Raw genomic sequence first — 13837 nt, forward strand, 5'->3', positions numbered from 1 at the left:
AACTAGGTTTAAACCCCCCTTTTCCACCATGGATTATCTTCAAACCACTTGCAATAAAAATTAGACCTTCCCAGCAGTTCTCCCGGACCCCTCAACCCACCCCCAAAAATCTAGAGCACCCCCAAGCAGCCCCCCAAAAACATGCAATACTACTAGGCCTAAGTTTAAATCGTGCCTAAGCGCTCTCTGCAACTAGGCCCAAACCCCCCTTTTCCACCATGGATTTTCTTCAAACCACTTGCAATAAAAATTAGACCTTCAAAGCAGTGCTCCCAGACCCCTCAACCCACCCCCAAAAATCTTGAACACCCCCAAACAGCCCCCCAAAAACAGTTATTACTACTAGGCCTAAGTTTAAATCGTGGAAAAACGAACTCTGCAACTAGGCCCAAACCCCGCTTTTCCACCATGGATTTTTTCAAACCTTTGCAATCAAAATTAGACCTTCCCAGCAGTGCTCCCAGACCCCTCAACCCACCCCCAAAAATCTAGAACACCCCAAACAGCCCCCAAAAACATGCCATGCTACTAGGCCTAAGTTTAAATCGTGCCAAAACGCTCTCTGCAACTAGGCCCAAACCCCCCTTTTCCACAATGGATTTTTTCTTCAAACCACTTGCAATCAATATTAGACCTTCCCAGCAGTGCTCCCAGACCCCTCAACCCACCCCCAAAAATATAGAGCACCCACAAGCAGCTCCCCAAAAACATGCAATACTACTAGGCCTAAGATTAAATCGTGCCAAAACGCTCTCTGCAACAAGGCCCACACCCCCTTTTCCACCAATGATTTTTTCAAACCACTTGCAACCAAAATTAGACCTTCCAGGCAGTGCTCCCACACCCCTCAGTCCACCCCCAAATATCTAGAACACCCTCAAGCAGCCCCCAAAAACATGCAATACTACTAGGCCTAAGTTTGAATCGCGCCAAAACGCTCCCTGCAACTAGGTTTAAACCCCCCTTTTCCACCATGGATTATCTTCAAACCACTTGCAATAAAAATTAGACCTTCCCAGCAGTGCTCCCGGACCCCTCAACCCACCCCCAAAAATCTAGAACACCCCCAAGCAGCCCCCCAAAAACATGCAATACTACTAGGCCTAAGTTTAAATCGTGCCTAAGCGCTCTTTGCAACTAGGCCCAAACCCCCCTTTTCCACCATGGATTTTCTTCAAACCACTTGCAATAAAAATTAGACCTTCAAAGCAGTGCTCCCAGACCCCTCAACCCACCCCCAAAAATCTTGAACACCCCCAAACAGCCCCCCAAAAACAGTTATTACTACTAGGCCTAAGTTTAAATCGTGGAAAAACGCTCTCTGCAACTAGGCCCAAACCCCGCTTTTCCACCATGGATTTTTTCAACCCTTTGCAATAAAAATTAGACCTTCCCAGCAGTGCTCCCAGACCCCTCAACCCACCCCCAAAAATCTAGAACACCCCAAGCAGCACCCCAAAAACATGCACTACTGCTAGGCCTCAGTTTAAATCGTGCCAAAACGCTCTCTGCAACTAGGGCCAAACCCGCCTTTTCCACCATTGGATTTTCTTCAAACCACTTGCAATCAAAATTACACCTTCCCAGCAGTGCTCCCGCACCCCTCAACCCACCCCCAAAAATCTAGCACACCCCCAAACAGCCCCGCAAAAACATGCAATACTACTAGGCCTAAGTTTAAATCGTGCAAAAAACGCTCTCTGCAACTGGGCCCAAACCCACCTTTTCCACCATGGATTTTCTTCAAACCACTTGCAATCAAAATTAGACCTTCCCAGTAGCGCTCCCAGACCCCTCAACCCACCCCCAAAAATCTAGAACACCCCCAAGCAGCTCCCCAAAAACATGCAATACTACTAGGCCTAAGTTTCAATCGTGCCAAAACGCTCTCTGCAACTAGGCCCAAACCCCGCTTTTCCATCATGGATTTTCTTCAAACAACTTGCAATCAAAATTACACCTTCCCAGCAGTGCACCCAGTCCCCTCAACCCATCCCCAAAATTCTAGAACACCCCCAAGCAGCCCCCCAAAAACATGCAATGCTACTAGGCCTAAGTTTAAATCGTGCCAAAACGCTCCCGGCAACTAGGCCCAAACCCCCCTTTTCCACTATGGAATTTTTTTCAAACCACTTGCAATCAAAATAAGACCTTCCCAGAAGTGCTCCCAGACCCCTCAACCCACCCCCAAAAACCTAGAACACCCCCAAGCAGCTCCCCAAAAACATGCAAAACTGCTAGGCCTAAGTTTTAATCGTGGCAAAACGCTCTCTGCAACAAGGCCCACACCCCCTTTTCCACCAATGATTTTTTCAAACCACTTGCAACCAAAATGAGACCTTCCGGGCAGTGCTCCCAGACCCCTCAACCCACCCCCAAATATCTAGAACACCCCCAAGCAGCCCCCCAAAAACATGCAATACTGCTAGGCCTAAGTTTTAATCGTGGCAAAACGCTCTCTGCAACTAGGCCCAAACCCCCCTTTTCCACCATGGAATTTTTTCAAACCACTTGCAATCAAAATTAGACCCTTCAGGCAGTGCTCTTACACCCCTCAGTCCACCCCCAAATATCTAGAACACCCTCAAGCAGCCCCCAAAAACATGCAATACTACTAGGCCTAAGTTTGAATCGCGCCAAAACGCTCTCTGCAACTAGGTTCAAATCCCCCTTTTCCACCATGGATTACGTTCAAACCACTTGCAATACAAATTAGACCTTCCCAGCAGTGCTCCCGGACCCCTCAACCCACCCCGAAAATCTAGAACACCCTCAAACAGCCCCTAAAAACATGCAATACTGCTAGGCCTAAGTTTAAATCGTGCCAAGACGCTCTCTGCAACTAGGCCCAAACCCCCGTTTTCCACCATGGATTTTCTTCAAACCACTTGCAATCAATATTAGACCTTCTAAGCAGTGCTCCCAGACCCCTCAACCCACCCCCAAAAATCTAGAACACCCCCAAGCAGCTCTCCAAAAACATGCAATTCTACTAGGCCTAAGTTTAAATCGTGCCAAAACGCTCTCTGCAACAAGGCCCACACCCCCTTTTCCACCAATGATTTTTTCAAACCAGTTGCAACCAAAATTAGACCTTCCCGGCAGTGCTCCCAGACCCCTCAACCCAACCCCCAAAATCTAGAACACCCCCAAGCAGCCCCCCAAAAACATGCAATACTACTAGTCCTAAGTTTAAATCGTACCTATGCGCTCTCTGCAACTAGGCCCAAACCCCCCTTTTCCACCATGGATTTTCTTCACACCACTTGCAATAAAAATTAGACCTTCAAAGCAGTGCTCCCAGACCCCTCAACCCACCCCCAAAAATCTTGAACACCCCCAAACAGCCCCCCCAAAATCATGTATTACTACTAGGCCTAAGTTTAAATCGTGGAAAAACGCTCTCTGCAACTAGGCCCAAACCCCCCTTTTCCACCATGGATTTTTTCAAACTACTTGCAATCAAAATTAGACCTTCCCAGCAGTGCTCCCAGACCCCTCAACCCACCCCCAAAACTCTAGAACACCCCAAGGAGAACCCCAAAAACATGCACTACTGCTAGGCCTAAGTTTAAATCGTGCCAAAACGCTCTCTGCAACTAGGCCCAAACCCGCTTTTCCACCATTGGATTTTCTTAAAACCACTTGCAATCAAAATTACACCTTCCCAGCAGTGCTCCCAGACCCCTCAACCCACGCCCAAAAATCTAGAACTCCCCCAAGCAGCTCTCCAAAAACATGCAATACTACTAGGCCTAAGTTTAAATCGTGCCAAAGCTTTCTCTGAAACTAGGCCCAAACCCCGCTTTTCCATCATGGATTTTCTTCAAACAACTTGCAATCAAAATTACTCCTCCCCAGCAGTGTGCCCAGTCCCCTCAACCCATCCCCAAAATTCTAGAACACCCTCAAGCAGCCCCCCAAATACATGCAATGCTACTAGGCCTAAGTTTAAATCGTGCCAAGACGCTCTCTGCAACTAGGCCCAAACCCCCCTTTTCCACCATGGATTTTCTTCAAACCAATTGCAATCAATATTAGACCTTCCCAGCAGTGCTTCAAGACCCCTCGATCCACCCCCAAAAATCTAGAACACCCCCAAGCAGCTCTCCAAAAACATGTAATACTGCTAGGCCTAAGTTTTAATCGTGGCAAAACGCTCTCTGCAACTAGGCCCAAACCCCCCTTTTCCACCATGGAGTTTTTTTCAAACCACTTGCAATCAAAATTAGACCTTCCAGGCAGTGCTCCCACACCCCTCAGTCCACCCCCAAATATCTAGAACACCCTCAAGCAGCCCCCAAAAACATGCAATACTACTAGGCCTAAGTTTGAATCGCGCCAAAACGCTCTCTGCAACTAGGTTCAAACCCCCCTTTTCCACCATGGATTATCTTCAAACCACTTGCAATAAAAATTAGACCTTCCCAGCAGTGTTCCCGGACCCCTCAACCCACCTCAAAAATCTAGAACACCCTCAAACAGCCCCCAAAAACATGCAATACTACTAGGCCTAAGTTTAAATCGTGCCAAGATACTCTCTGCAACTAGGCCCAAACCCCCCTTTTCCACCATGGATTTTCTTCAAACCACTTGCAATCAATATTAGACCTTCCCAGCAGTGCTCCCAGACCCATCAACCCACCGCCAAAAATCTAGAACACCCCCAAGCAGCTCTCCAAAAACATGCAATTCTACTAGGCCTAAGTTTAAATCGTGCCAAAAAGCTCTCTGCAACAAGGCCCACACCCCCTTTTCCACCAATGATTTTTTCAAACCACTTGCAACCAAAATGAGACCTTCCGGGCAGTGCTCCCAGACCCCTCAACCCACCCCCAAAAATCTAGAACACCCCCAAGCAGCCCCCCAAAAACATGCAATACTACTAGGCCTAAGTTTAAATCGTGCCAAAACGCTCTCTGCAACTAGGTCCAAACCCCCCTTTTCCACTATGGATTTTCTTCAAACCACTTGCAATCAAAATTAGACCTTCCCAGCAGTGCTCCCAGACCCCTCAACCGACCCCCAAAAACCTAGAACACCCCCAAGCAGCTCCCCAAAAACATGCAATACTGCTAGGCCTAAGTTTTAATCGTGGCAAAACGCTCTCTGCAACTAGGCCCAAACCCCCCTTTTCCACCATGGATTTTTTTCAAACCACTTGCAATCAAAATTAGACCTTCCAGGCAGTGCTCCCACACCCCTCAGTCCACCCCCAAATATCTAGAACACCCTCAAGCAGCCCCCAAAAACATGCAATACTACTAGGCCTAAGTTTGAATCGCGCCAAAACACTCTCTGCAACTAGGTTCAAATCCCCCTTTTCCACCATGGATTACCTTCAAACCACTTGCAATACAAATTAGACCTTCCCAGCAGTGCTCCCGGACCCCTCAACCCACCCCGAAAATCTAGAACACCCTCAAACAGCCCCTAAAAACATGCAATACTACTAGGCCTAAGTTTAAATCGTGCCAAGACGCTCTCTGCAACTAGGCCCAAACCCCCCTTTTCCACCATGGATTTTCTTCAAACCACTTGCAATCAATATTAGACCTTCCCAGCAGTGCTCCCAGACCCCTCAACCCACCCCCAAAAATCTAGAACACCCCCAAGCAGCTCTCCAAAAACATGCAATTCTACTAGGCCTAAGTTTAAATCGTGCCAAAACGCTCTCTGCAACAAGGCCCACACCCCCTTTTCCACCAATGATTTTTTCAAACCACTTGCAACCAAAATTAGACCTTCCCGGCAGTGCTCCCAGACCCATCAACCAACCCCCAAAATCTAGAACACCCCCAAGCAGCCCCCCAAAAACATGCAATACTACTAGGCCTAAGTCTAAATCGTACCTAAGCGCTCTCTGCAACTAGGCCCAAACCCCCCTTTTCCACCATGGATTTTCTTCACACCACTTGCAATAAAAATGAGACCTTCAAAGCAGTGCTCCCAGACCCCTCAACCCACCCCCAAAAATCTTGAACACCCCCAAACAGCCCCCCAAAAACATGTATTACTACTAGGCCTAAGTTTAAATCGTGAAAAAACGCTCTCTGCAACTAGGCCCAAACCCCCCTTTTCCACCATGGATTTTTTCAAACTACTTGCAATCAAAATTAGACCTTCCCAGCAGTGCTCCCAGACCCCTCAACCCACCCCCAAAACTCTAGAACACCCCAAGCAGAACCCCAAAAACATGCACTACTGCTAGGCCTAAGTTTAAATCGTGCCAAAACGCTCTCTGCAACTAGGCCCAAACCCGCCTTTTCCACCATTGGATTTTCTTAAAACCACTTGCAATCAAAATTACTCCTCCCCAGCAGTGTGCCCAGTCCCCTCAACCCATCCCCAAAATTCTAGAACACCCTCAAGCAGCCCCCCAAAAACATGCAATGCTACTAGGCCTAAGTTTAAATCGTGCCAAGACACTCTCTGCAACTAGGCCCAAACCCCCCTTTTCCACCATGGATTTTCTTCAAACCAATTGCAATCAATATTAGACCTTCCCAGCAGTGCTCCAAGACCCCTCAATCCACCCCCAAAAATCTAGAACACCCCCAAGCAGCTCTCCAAAAGCATGTAATACTGCTAGGCCTAAGTTTTAATCGTGGCAAAACGCTCTCTGCAACTAGGCCCAAACCCCCCTTTTCCACCATGGATTTTTTTCAAACCACTTGCAATCAAAATTAGACCTTCCAGGCAGTGCTCCCACACCCCTCAGTCCACCCCCAAATATCAAGAACACCCTCAAGCAGCCCCCAAAAACATGCAATACTACTAGGCCTAAGTTTGAATCGCGCCAAAACGCTCTCTGCGTACTAGGTTCAAACCCCCCTTTTCCACCATGGATTATCTTTAAACCACTTGCAAACAAAATTAGACCTTCCCAGCAGTGCTCCCGGACCCCTCAACCCTCCCACAAAAATCTAGAGCACCCCCAAGCAGCTCCCCAAAAACATGCAATACTACTAGGCCTAAGATTAAATAGTGCCAAAACGCTCTCTGCAACAAGGCCCACACCCCCTTTTCCACCAATGATTTTTTCAAACCACTTGCAACCAAAATTAGACCTTCCAGGCAGTGCTCCCACACCCCTCAGTCCACCCCCAAATATCTAGAACACCCTCAAGCAGCCCCCAAAACATGCAATACTACTAGGCCTAAGTTTGAATCGCGTCAAAACGCTCCCTGCAACTAGGTTTAAACCCCCCTTTTCCACCATGGATTATCTTCAAACCACTTGCAATAAAAATCAGACCTTCCCAGCAGTGCTCCCGGACCCCTCAACCCACCCCCTAAAATCTAGAACACCCCCAAGCAGCCCCCCAAAAACATGCAATACTACTAGGCCTAAGTTTAAATCGTGCCTAAGCGCTCTATGCAACTAGGCCCAAACCCGCCTTTTCCACCATTGGATTTTCTTCAAACCACTTGCAATCAAAATTACACCTTCCCAGCAGTGCTCCCAGACCCCTCAACCCACCCCCAAAAATCTAGCACACCCCCAAACAACCCCGCAAAAACATGCAATACTACTAGGCCTAAGTTTAAATCGTGCCAAAACGCTCTCTGCAACTAGGCCCAAACCCCCCTTTTCCACCATGGATTTTCTTCAAACCACTTGCAATCAAAATTATACCTTCCCAGTAGCGCTCCCAGACCCCTCAGCCCACCCCCAAAAATCTAGAACTCCCCCAAGCAGCTCCCCAAAAACATGCAATACTACTAGGCCTAAGTTTAAATCGTGCCAAAGCGCTCTCTGAAACTAGGCCCAAACCCCCTTTTTCCACCATGGATTTTCTTAAAACCACTTGCAATCAAAATTAGACCTTCCCAGCAGAGCTCCCAGACCCCTCAACCCACCCCCAAAAATCTAGAACACCCCCAAGCAGCTCCCCAAAAACATGCAATACTACTAGGCCTAAGTTTCAATCGTGCCAAAACGCTCTCTGCAACTAGGCCCAAACCCCGCTTTTCCATCATGGATTTTCTTCAAACAACTTGCAATCAAAATTACACCTTCCCAGCAGTGCGCCCAGTCCCGTCAACCCATCCCCAAAATTCTAGAACACCCCCAAGCAGCCCCCCAAAAACATGCAATGCTACTAGGCCTAAGTTTAAATCGTGCCAAAACGCTCCCGGCAACTAGGCCCAAACCCCCCTTTTCCACTATGGAATTTTTTTCAAACCACTTGCAATCAAAATTAGACCTTCCAGGCAGTGCTCCCACACCCCTCAGTCCACCCCCAAATATCTAGAACACCCTCAAGCAGCCCCCAAAAACATGCAATACTACTAGGCCTAAGTTTGAATCGCACCAAAACGCTCTCTGCAACTAGGTTCAAACCCCCCTTTTCCACCATGGATTATCTTCAAACCACTTGCAATAAAAATTAGACCTTCCCAGCAGTGCTCCCGGACCCCTCAACCCACCCCGAAAATCTAGAACACCCTCAAACAGCCCCCAAAAACATGCAATACTACTAGGCCTAAGTTTAAATCGTGCCAAGACGCTCTCTGCAACTAGGCCCAAACCCCCCTTTTCCACCATGGATTTTCTTTAAACCACTTGCAATCAATATTAGACCTTCCCAGCAGTGCTCCCAGCCCCCTCAACCCACCCCCAAAAATCTAGAACACCCCCAAGCAGCTCTCCAAAAACATGCAATTCTACGAGGCCTAAGTTTATATCGTGCCAAACGCTCTCTGCAACAAGGCCCACACCCCCTTTTCCACCAATGATTTTTTCAAACCACTTGCAACCAGAATGAGACCTTCCGGGCAGTGCTCCCAGACCCCTCATCCCACCCCCAAACATCTAGAACACCCCCAAGCAGCCCCCCAAAAACATGCAATACTACTAGGCCTAAGTTTAAATCGTGCCAAAACGCTCTCTGCAACTAGGTCCAAATCCCCCTTTTCCAGCATGGATTTTCTTCAAACCACTTGCAATCAAAATTAGACCTTCCCAGCAGTGCTCCCAGACCCCTCAACCCACCCCCAAAAACCTAAAACACCCCCAAGCAGCTCCCCAAAAACATGCAATACTGCTAGGCCTACGTTTTAATCGTGGCAAAACGCTCTCTGCAACTAGGCCCAAACCCCCCTTTTCCACCATGGATTTTTTTCAAACCACTTGCAATCAAAATTAGACCTTCCAGGCAGTGCTCCCACACCCCTCAGTCCAACCCCAAATATCTAGAACACCCTCAAGCAGCCCCCAAAAACATGCAATACTACTAGGCCTAAGTTTGAATCGCGCCAAAACGCTCTCTGCAACTAGGTTCAAACCCCCCTTTTCCGCCATGGATTACCTTCAAACCACTTGCAATAAAAATTAGACCTTCCCAGCAGTGCTCCCAGACCCCTCAACCCACCCCGAAAATCTAGAACACCCTCAAACAGCCCCTAAAAACATGCAATACTACTAGGCCTAAGTTTAAATTGTGCCAAGACGCTCTCTGCAACTAGGCCCAAACCCCCCTTTTCCACCATGGATTTTCTTCAAACCACTTGCAATCAATATTAGACCTTCCTAGCAGTGCTCTCATATCCCTCAACCCACCCCCAAAAATCTAGAACACCCCCAAGCAGCTCTCCAAAAACATGCAATTCTACTAGGCCTAAGTTTAAATCGTGCCAAAACGCTCTCTGCAACAAGGCCCACACCCTCTTTTCCACCAATGATTTTTTCAAACCACTTGCAACCAAAATTAGACCTTCCCCGCAGTGCTCCCAGACCCCTCAACCCAACCCCCAAAATCTAGAACACCCCCAAGCAGCCCCCCAAAAACATGCAATACTACTAGGCCTAAGTTTAAATCGTGCCTAAGCGCTCTCTGCAACGAGGCCCAAACCCCCCTTTTCCACCATGGATTTTCTTCACACCACTTGCAATAAAAATTAGACCTTCAAAGCAGTGCTCCCAGACCCCTCAACCCACCCCCAAAAATCTTGAACACCCCCAAACAGCCCCCCAAAAACATGCAATGCTACTAGGCCTAAGTTTAAATCGTGCCAAAACGCTCTCTGCAACTAGGCCCAAACCCCCCTTTTCCACAATGGATTTTCTTCAAACCACTTGCAATCAATATTAGACCTTCCCAGCAGGGCTCCCAGACCCCTCAACCCACCCCCAAAAATCTAGAGCACCCACAAGCAGCTCCCCAAAAACATGCAATACTACTAGGCCTAAGATTAAATCGTGCCAAAACGCTCTCTGCAACAAGGCCCACACCCCCTTTTCCACCAATGATTTTTTCAAACCACTTGCAACTAAAATTAGACCTTCCAGGCAGTGCTCCCACACCCCTCAGTCCACCCCCAAATATCTAGAACACCCTCAAGCAGCCCCCAAAATCATGCAATACTACTAGGCCTAAGTTTGAATCGCGCCAAAACGCTCCCTGCAACTAGGTTTAAACCCCCCTTTTCCACCATGGATTATCTTCAAACCACTTGCAATAAAAATTAAACCTTCCCAGCAGTGCTCCCAGGCCCCTCAACCCACCCCCAAAAATCTAGAACACCCCCAAGCAGCCCCCCAAAAACATGCAATACTACTAGGCCTAAGTTTCAATCGTGCCAAAACGCTCTCTGCAACTATGCCCAAACCGCCCTTTTCCACCATGGATTTTCTTCAAACCACTTGCAATCAAAATTAGACCTACCCAGCAGTGCTCCCGGACCCCTCAACCCTCCCACAAAAATCTAGAACACCCCCAAACAGCCCCCAAAAACATGCAATACTACTAGGCCTAAGTTTAAATCGTGCCAAGACGCTCTCTGCAACTAGGCCCAAACCCTCTTTTCCACCATGGATTTTCTTCAAACGTCTTGCAATCAATATTAGACCTTCCCAGCAGTGATCCCAGACCCCTCAACCCACCCCCAAAAATCTAGAGCACCCCCAAGCAGCTCCCCAAAAACATGCAACACTACTAGGCCTAAGATTAAATCGTGCCAAAACGCTCTCTGCAACAAGGCCCACACCCCCTTTTCTACCAATGATTTTTTCAAACCACTTGCAACCAAAATTAGACCTTCCGGGCAGTGCTCCCAGACCCCTCAACCCACCCCCAAAAATCTAGAACACCCCCAAGCAGCCCCCCAAAAACATGCAATACTACTAGGCCTAAGTTTAAATCGTGCCAAAACGCTCTCTGCAACTAGGTCCAAACCCCCCTTTTCCACCATGGATCTTCTTCAAACCACTTGCAATCAAAATTATACCTTCCCAGCAGTAGTCCAAGACCCCTCAACCCATCCCCCAAAAATATAGAACACCCCGAAGCAGCTTCCCAAAAACATGCAATACTAGGAGGCCTAAGTTTAAATCGTGGCAAAACGCTCCCTGCAACTAGGCCCAAACCCCCCTTTTTCACCATGGATTTTTTCAAACCGCTTGCAATCAAAATTAGACCTTCCCAGCAGTGCTCCCTGAATCCCTCAACCAACCCCCCAAAAACTAGAACACCCCCAAGCAGCTCCCCAAAAACATGCAATACTACTAGGCCTAAGTTTAAATCGTGCCAAAACGCTCTCTGCAACTAGGCCCAAACCGCCCTTTTCCGCCATGGATTTTCTTCAAACCACTTGCAATCAAAATTAGACATTCCCAGCAGTGCTCCCTGACCCCTCAACCCTCTCCCAAAAATCTAGAACACCCCCAAACAGCCCCCAAAAACATGCAATGCTACTAGGCCTAAGTTTAAAGCGTGCCAAAACGCTCTCTGCAACTAGGCCCAAACCCCCCTTTTCCACAATGGATTTTCTTCAAACCACTTGCAATCAATATTAGACCTTCCCAGCAGTGCTCCCAGACCCCTCAACCCACCCCCAAAAATCTAGAGCACCCCCAAGCAGCTCCCCAAAAACATGCAATACTACTAGGCCTAAGTTTGAATCGCGCCAAAACGCTCCCTGCAACTAGGTTTAAACCCCCCTTTTCCACCATGGATTATCTTCAAACCACTTGCAATAAACATTAGACCTTCCCAGCAGTGCTCACAGACACCTCAACCCACCCCCAAAAATCTAGAACACCCCCAAGCAGCTCTCCAAAAACATGCAATACTACTAGGCCTAAGTTTAAATTGTGCCAAAATGCTCTCTGCAACAAGGCCCACACCCCCTTTTCCACCAATGATTTTTTCAAACCACTTGCAACCAAAATTAGACCTTCCCGGAAGTGATCCCAGACCCCTCAACCCACCCCCAAAAATCTAGAACACCCCTAAGCAGCCCCCCAAAAACATGCAATACTACTAGGCCTAAGTTTAAATCGTGCCTAAGCGCTCTCTGCAACTAGGCCCAAACCCCCCTTTTCCACCATGGATTTTCTTCAAACCACTTGCAATAAAAATTAGACCTTCAAAGCAGTGCTCCCAGACCCCTCAACCCACCCCCAAAAATCTAGCACACCCCCAAACAGCCCCCCAAAAACAGTTATTACTACTAGGCCTAAGTTTAAATCGTGGAAAAACGCTCTCTGCAACAAGGCCCGAACCCCGCTTTTCCACCATGGATTTTTTCAAACCTTTGCAATCAAAATTAGACCCTCCCAGCAGTGCTCCCAGACCCCTCAACCTACCCCCAAAAATCTAGAACTCCCCCAAGCAGCTCCCCAAAAACATGCAATACTACTAGGCCTAAGTTTAAATCGTGCCTAAGCGCTCTCTGCAACTAGGCCCAAACCCGCCTTTTCCACCATTGGATTTTCTTCAAACCACTTGCAAACAAAATTAGACCTTCCCAGCAGTGCTCCCAGACCCCTCAACCCACCCCCAAAAATCTAGAACACCCCCAAGGAGCTCCCCAAAAACATGCAATACTACTAGGCCTAAGTTTAAATCGTGCCTAAGCGCTCTCTGCAACTAGGCCCAAACCCGCCTTTTCCACCATTGGATTTTCTTCAAACCACTTGCAATCAAAATTAGACCTTCCCAGCAGTGCTCCCAGACCCCTCAACCCACCCCCAAAAAATCTAGAACACCCCCAAGGAGCTCCCCAAAAACATGCAATACTACTAGGCCTAAGTTTAAATCGTGCCAAAACGCTTTCTGCAACTAGGCCCAAACCCCCCCTTTCCACAATGGATTTTCTTCAAACCACTTGCAATCAAAAATAGACCTTCCCAGCAGTGCTCCCAGACCCCTCAACCCACCCCCAACAATCTAGAATTCCCCAAAGCAGCTTCCCAAAAACATGCAATACTACTAGGCCTAAGTTTAAATCGTGCCAAAACGCTCTCTGCAACAAGGCCCACACCCCCTTTTGCCACCAATGATTTTTTCAAACCACTTGCAATCAAAATTAGACCTTCCCGGCAGTGCTCCCAGACCCCTCAATCCACCCCCAAATATCTATAACACCTCCAAGCAGCCCCCAAAAACATGCAATACTACTAGGCCAAAGTTTAAATCGTGCCAGAACGCTCTCTGCAACTAGGCCCAAACCGCCCTTTTCCACCATGGATTTTCTTCAAACCACTTGCAATCAAAATTAGACCTTCCCAGCAGTGCTCCCGGACCCCTCAACCCTCCCACAAAAATCTAGAACACCCCCAAACAGCCCCCAAAAACATGCAATACTACTAGGCCTAAGATTAAATAGTGCCAAAACGCTCTCTGCAACAAGGCCCACACCCCCTTTTCCACCAATGATTTTTCAAACCACTTGCAACCAAAATTAGACCTTCCGGGCAGTGCTCCCAGACCCCTCAACCCACCCCCAAATATCTAGAACACCCCCAAGCAGCCCCCCAAAAACATGCAATACTACTAGGCCTAAGTTTAAATCGTGCCGAAACGCTCTCTGCAACTAGGTCCAAACCAAC

The sequence above is a fragment of the Lissotriton vulgaris genome, chromosome 2_1, assembly GCF_964263255.1.
Source record: "Lissotriton vulgaris chromosome 2_1, aLisVul1.2, whole genome shotgun sequence".
NCBI classification, from domain to species: domain Eukaryota; kingdom Metazoa; phylum Chordata; class Amphibia; order Caudata; family Salamandridae; genus Lissotriton; species Lissotriton vulgaris.